This window comes from Ornithodoros turicata, chromosome 2 (assembly GCF_037126465.1).
Source record: "Ornithodoros turicata isolate Travis chromosome 2, ASM3712646v1, whole genome shotgun sequence".
NCBI classification, from domain to species: Eukaryota; Metazoa; Arthropoda; class Arachnida; order Ixodida; family Argasidae; genus Ornithodoros; species Ornithodoros turicata.
In genome coordinates this window covers 54,664,181-54,670,766 of record NC_088202.1, presented here as the reverse complement: position 1 = coordinate 54,670,766, position 6,586 = coordinate 54,664,181, and positions in this window count along the sequence as shown.

Below are 6,586 nucleotides of genomic sequence, written 5' to 3'. Positions count from 1 at the left end.
TCGAGTTGTACTTGCACATAACTTCATTTTCATATTTCACATCTCATGCTTCTCGTGTAATGGGGTAGGGTACTGCTCTCAAGCGGTGAATCACCCCAGGTCATAGTCATGATTTAGTTGTTGTTGTTGTTGTTGTCTGCTTGTTGTTAAATAAATGCAGGTGCTTCTACCATATAATTTCTTTTCTGAATCATAAAACAGCTTTTCGTGCAGTACGTGTCACTTGCTGTTGGAGATATATTTTGAGCAACGATCAAACCGCTGACATGTCCTCAGACACTGCCTGCCTGCCGATTTTGTCATCAAAGCATTCATACTGAAGCGACGTTTTGTCGATTTGCGTCTGTCGCTGTCGGTCGGCGCAGTGTAAGAGCTGAGTTTGGCAACAAAAGTATCCCAGCAAACCATATACTACATCCCACAGTGTTGCTGCACTGTAATACATATTGCAATGGATCTTGTACTGCCGCAATCCTAGCAATAATATAGAGTGACAAACAATGCGTCTTGATATCTCTCATAATAAGTGAATATATACTAAAATGCTAGGGGGCTAATATATTCAGCGCATATCCAGATATCCGTGAAATTCGTTAAATAGACCACCAGGAGACCAAACAAAAGGGTGAAAATGCTACTCCTGTGGACATCCACTGGGTGTAACACGGATCCACACGAAACTCCAGTGGATATCCAAATATCTATGGCGATATATCTTCTGGACATTTGTGGGAGATTGGTGGTTTGCTGGGAGGTACATCCTGGCGATATGGCAAATTGGATGTTAGGATATCCATGGGAGCTTCACAGAGAGCCCGTTTACGTAGAAAGTACATTCATGCGACTGCCAAATTCCTACTGTTTTTCAGTTTCAGTTTCAGTTTCAGTTTGTTTTATTTTAGAAGAAAGTACAAGATACATGGTTTCAAGAGGACTGCGAGGGCATTTTTATTTTTATTTTTTATTTTTTACTTTTTTTTACATTTTTATTTATATATATATATTTATTTATAATACATTTTTATTTTTTATATCCCAGAACCGTCGCATAGACATCTATTTTGGATATTTGGATGTTCCGGGGATATTTTAAAATTTATACTATTTTTGTGTTGAATAAATTTGAAATTGATAGTGATTGTGCCCTATAGCAAATGAATGCTGCACACACTAATTAAACAAAAAGGCATCTACTTTTGGCAGCACACACCACTTGAGGAAGGGTGCCTAAGGGGTGCCCAGCTACTTTTCGGCCATAATCCAGACCAATGCTCACCGTTCACCATATGAGACGCAGGCTGCGCGGATTTCAAGAGATACCAGCGACCATATACTGAAATACCAGTTATTGGAGTACGTTCATCAAATGTAGCGTGGCGTATCACGTTTGCAACGGTGACAACGTCTTTGCAGTTAACTTGTGAGTCTGCAAACGACGTCAGCGTATACTTGCGAACGTTCCTGGCACCCCATCCTGGCAAATATTGTATTTTTAACTCAAGTTAGCCTATAATGTGATTACTTGGTAAATAAAGTATTAAACCCAAAATTATTTCCCGTTTGCTTACGTCATGCCACAAAGGGTCGCGTGTCCTAGATGTCTCCGAAAGATAACGCGCGCTTGCTCCTTTCTTTTTACATCTAAAAGATGCCCCATCATGTCCCAGGGATATAGAAAATAATACACTTTTCGAAGTCACATTGTGGACGTACAGGTAACGTCGCATAGACGTTGCGGACATATGCGACGTGTGCGACAGTTCTGGGACGGACCTGGGATATTTCTGATTTACTGGACAATGTCTGTCTACTGTCGGCGCCGTGTGTGTGTCGTGTCGGTCCTGTGTGGCAGTCCCTTTAACCACATGGTGACAGACAGCGCCGGTTAAATTTGCGCCCGGCGACATATGTAACGCGTGTCACCGTACGGCGTACAGCTCATCATTCTGCATCTCTGCAGAGTCCCAATTTCCCACTCTGAAAGTGGCAATAGGCGCGAATCTATGGGAGGGGGTCCAGGGGTCCAGACCCCCCCTCAATTCCAGACTTGAACATAGGGTTCAGTGGACCAATCCCAGCTGCACGTGGCACTTGTCCACAGCGACCCCCCCCCCCCCCCTTTTCGGGAAAATCCTAGATCCGCCCGAGTGGCAACACGTGTCGATATTCCGCAGGCACTTCGAAAACCGGACAGCGCAGACCTCGATAGAAGCGCGGTCACCCCCTCTGAACCGTAATGACATCACCGATGACATTTTCTCCTCCTCCTCCTCCCCCCTGTGGAGAGAGTAGAGCCTGAACGCTCGCGGCGATGTTCGAGTATGTTTTTTCTATGACAAATATCGTGTACAGAGAAAATTTGTGTGTTAATCATCAGTTACTAAGTTACCTGCTTTCACAAGGCGTTCAGAACTGAAATTGAAATTTTTTTCCAGCATGGTTCTCCAAACGGGTCCACATTGGAAAGTGGCTCGTAACCTTAAGCTGTTATATCCCCGTATCTGGGAGAAGGACCAATGAGATAGCTCCACGGACGATAGGGGAGAGAGGAAACATGGGAGCTGCGCAGACAGCTGACCTACTTGCACAGCGTATGACAGGCCCTGGGCTACGCATTTGGACAAAAAGTACGAGTGCAGCGTGGAAGCCTAGTGCGCAAGGAAACTTTCAATCTCCCAGATCAGAAAAGCTGCTTCCCTCGGCTGCCGCTCTGAGACGTTATGTCAGTCTCCCAATAGTTAAATACACGTTTTGTGCGTGTGTGTGTGTTACGTGAATACGTCTTTAATATCGGCACTGAGGTAGGGTGGCATCCTGGAAAGAGTCACACAAAAACTTTCACTTTAGTCGCTCAAACTGTCAATCACGTATTACGAGGCCAAGGGGTGGGCCACCCAACCCAGAGGGATCCTCCTCTTTGCCTCATAATCTTCTCTGGAAGCTTGAAAGCATTAATCAGACCGGTCTCGACCTTCCCCAGAGCCTCACGCAGGCACGGCACGCTTTTGAACTTGGCTGTCGAAAAAATAACTGTCGTCACACTCAGCGTCCGTCTCATTTGCATTGTCAAAAGTGTGAAGTTGGAGTCGATTCGTGTACACAGTACTACAACTTGAGATGACCTGCAGTAAAGTGCAGGGCCCATCTGTGGGCATTAGCTTGAAATGCCTAAGCTTCTGGCTAATAAAAGGCATCGTGCCTTGAGAAATAGAATGGTTCCAGCTATGAGCAATGCGGAACATTGCCGGCTCTATCATGTGACAAAAAAAGCCGAACGGGAAACCCAGCAAAGAACAGGGCCCGCTTGCACAAAGCTGTTACTACTCAACGAGTTATTCACTGTCAGAGAGTGTTGGACTTCCGTAGGGGGTTCGGGGATGACCTTCATATCTGCAGGCTTTTCTTATTATTTTACTTATTTTTATTTATTTTTATTTTTTTTTTGGGGGGGGGCTGTTGTAAGATCTCTGGGGTTGTGTGAGGGGGTGCTGAGAAAATCCATGCATGCAACCATGCGGTATTCCCTAAACAAATGTCGGCACCATTACCTATGAAGTTCGTCCGTGACGCGGCACACCCATAACAGACAACAGGAGCAACATGCAAACGTATCAGCAGGCAGCAGTGATCGGCAGTACTTGAAGTACCAGTTACTCAAGTAGATGGGTAGAAATCCTGCGAACCGGTAGAGATGTAGGAAGGGAGTTGCCTCAGGACAGAAGCCGCCGATATTTCGAACAGAGACTGTTCTTCTTCTTGGCACCGTCCTCATCATTGGCATGGTATTTGAAGGGTTAGGTGTGACGTGTTGTGACGCATGAACCTTTAAACACGTCACACCTAACCCTTTAAATACCATGCCAATGATGAGGACGGTGCCCAGAAGAACAGTCTCTGTTCGAAATATCGGCGGCTTCTGTCCTGAGGAAACTCCCTTCCTACAGTTACTCAAGTAGTACTTTAAGTACATTTCTGTGTACTTATACTTTACTTTAAGCACATTTTAAATCGTATACTTTGTACCGTACTTAAAGTACTTTTTTCCGAGTACTTTCCCATCAAGTACTCAAGTACCAAAGCTTGGACTCCAGACAAAAAAATCACAAGAGTATCAAAAATGCACCCTACTAAAAGCGCTAAAATCACAAGAAAACAAAAACACACAGATAGCGCTATCTGTGTGTTTTCGTCTTCTTGCCGTCATTTTAGCGCTTTTAGTGGGATGCGGTACCAAGAGTCCCAGTCAGTTTACCAAAAAGAATTTTTGTGCTGTTAAAGAGCATATTTGTTGAAGCAAATTTATACTAGGGGTGTTCAAGTCAAACCGGTACTTTTCATTTTTCGCAAAAGTAAAATGAACTTACAGGCGAGAAATTATTTTTATTTTTCAACGGAATCTCCAGCTGCACTAATGCACTTGTCCCAGCGTTTCACGAGGGTTTGGATGCCAGCAGCGTAGAAATCCTTACCGGCTCGTAGCAGCCATGATCGGTCCGCATTCTTGACCTTGTCGTCGCAGCTGGAGTGGCGGCCCCCAAGGAACGCCTTCAGTGGCCCGAAGAGATGGAAATCGCTGGAGGCGAGGTCTGGACTGTAAGGGGGATGTGGCAGCAACTCCCAGCCAAGTTCCTGCAAGGTGCGTGTCGTGAGATGCGCGGTATGCGGGCGTGCATTGTCCTGTAGGAGGAGGACTCTGAGGCCCGGCCGCTTTTGCTTCAGTGCCTTTGCACATCCAGGCGCGGATCTAGGGGGGGGGGGGGGTGTCCAGGGGTCCGGACCCCCTCAATTCCAGACTTGAACACAGGGTTCAGTGGACTAATCCCAGCATGCACATGACACTTGTCCATAGCGGACCCCCCAAACCCCCTCGGGAAAATCCTAGATCCGCCCCTGTGCACATCCCTGCGAACCTGGCAGTAATATGCACTATTGATGGTGGTACCACTGGGCAGAAAATCAACATGAACAACGCCAGCCTTGTCCCAGAAAACCAGGCCATGACCTTACCCGCAGACGGGGTGTTTCGAGACTTCTTGGGAGCTGGCGAGCCCGGATGCTTCCACTGTTTTGATGCGCGTCTATAGACTCAGGAGTGAAATGGTGCATCCACGTTTCATCGCACGTGATGACCCGATCAAGGAACGCCTGTCCTTCAGTGTTGAAACGGTACCTTAGCTCTTGGGAGATTTCCAGTCTTCTCTGCCGGTCAAACACGGAGAGCTGCCTTGGGACCCAACGGGCACTAACTTTCCGAAACTGGAGGTGTTCATGAATGATAGTGTTCAACGTTCCCACAGAAAGGTCCGTCTTTCGAGCCAGTTCGAGACATGGTATCCGTCAGTCCTTGAGGATCAGACACTCCACAAGTTGGGTGTTCTCAGGAACTCTGACACTGGGCTCTGAGCCGCCCCGGCCGGGATCGTCCTGCACTGATGTACGGCCGTCTCGGAACCGTTTGCACCACTCAAACGCTTTGCTGCGGCTAAGTGTATCGTGGCCATACTGAGCCTGAAGTCTTCTCTGAATTTCAGATGACTTTACGCCTTCCTTCACGTGAAACTTCATGACAACTCGCTGTTCGATGTGCGCGCTCACCTCGTTGTCGGCCATCTTCTCCAGCACGTGTCTTCTGTTTTGCACAAACTTCGGACCACCACGTGGTGAACGCGGAGGCCTGTCGCGTGTGAAAATGATGAAAAAGAAGTAGCGCGAGCCATTTGTACACTCAGGAGACACAAAGTCCCCGTTTGGCTTGAACACCCCTCGTAGTTGAGAGGCTTGAAATGTTGAAAAAATATCAACGCCTCTATGATTATGTAAAACGAATGGAATGCAAGGACACGCACGCTTTATGACACTGTAGCCGGCTGCACCTGGTCGATTGTCATTTCAGTTCTCCCAATGCAAGGTTCTATGCTATTATATTGTTTCCTTCATTGGCAATTAATAAATATTTATATCACAATGTGTGATTGCATTACATGATGAACACGCTGAAAGATACACATGCTTTCATTTTTACATTTTACGTTTTTTTAATTTGTGACATAGATTACATTGCTGCAGATCACAGTCGTATAAAAATGATGGCTTACATTGTGCTTCATCCTTTTCTACTTTCTTCATATTCTTCATCCTTTTTTACTTTCTTCATATTCTTTATGAAGTTTAAAGGTTCTTTATGAAGTTTCAAGGTCATATTCACGGGTTAGCACTTACCTGAGACTTTAGAGCATTTGTCAAGAATGCTCATAAAGTTTTGCCAAAAAAGGAAGACAGATACTAAACAGTGAAATGCAAAGTGATACAAATTAAATTGGCAATGTACTTGACAAATACTTGAAGTACTTTGCCTAGTACTTTGTACTTTACTTGAAGTACATTTGGAATTGGGTACTTTGTACTGTACTTGAAGTACTAATGATGCCAGGTACTTGGTACTTTACTTTAAGTATAATTTTGAGGTACTTTGCCCATCACTGGCAGAATGCATGGCAAAGAAACGGCACAAAAAACACAAGTTTACCACCTCCCTCAGAATACACATGTAGCAATTATTTAGTATTAAGTGTTCGGCAAAAATATT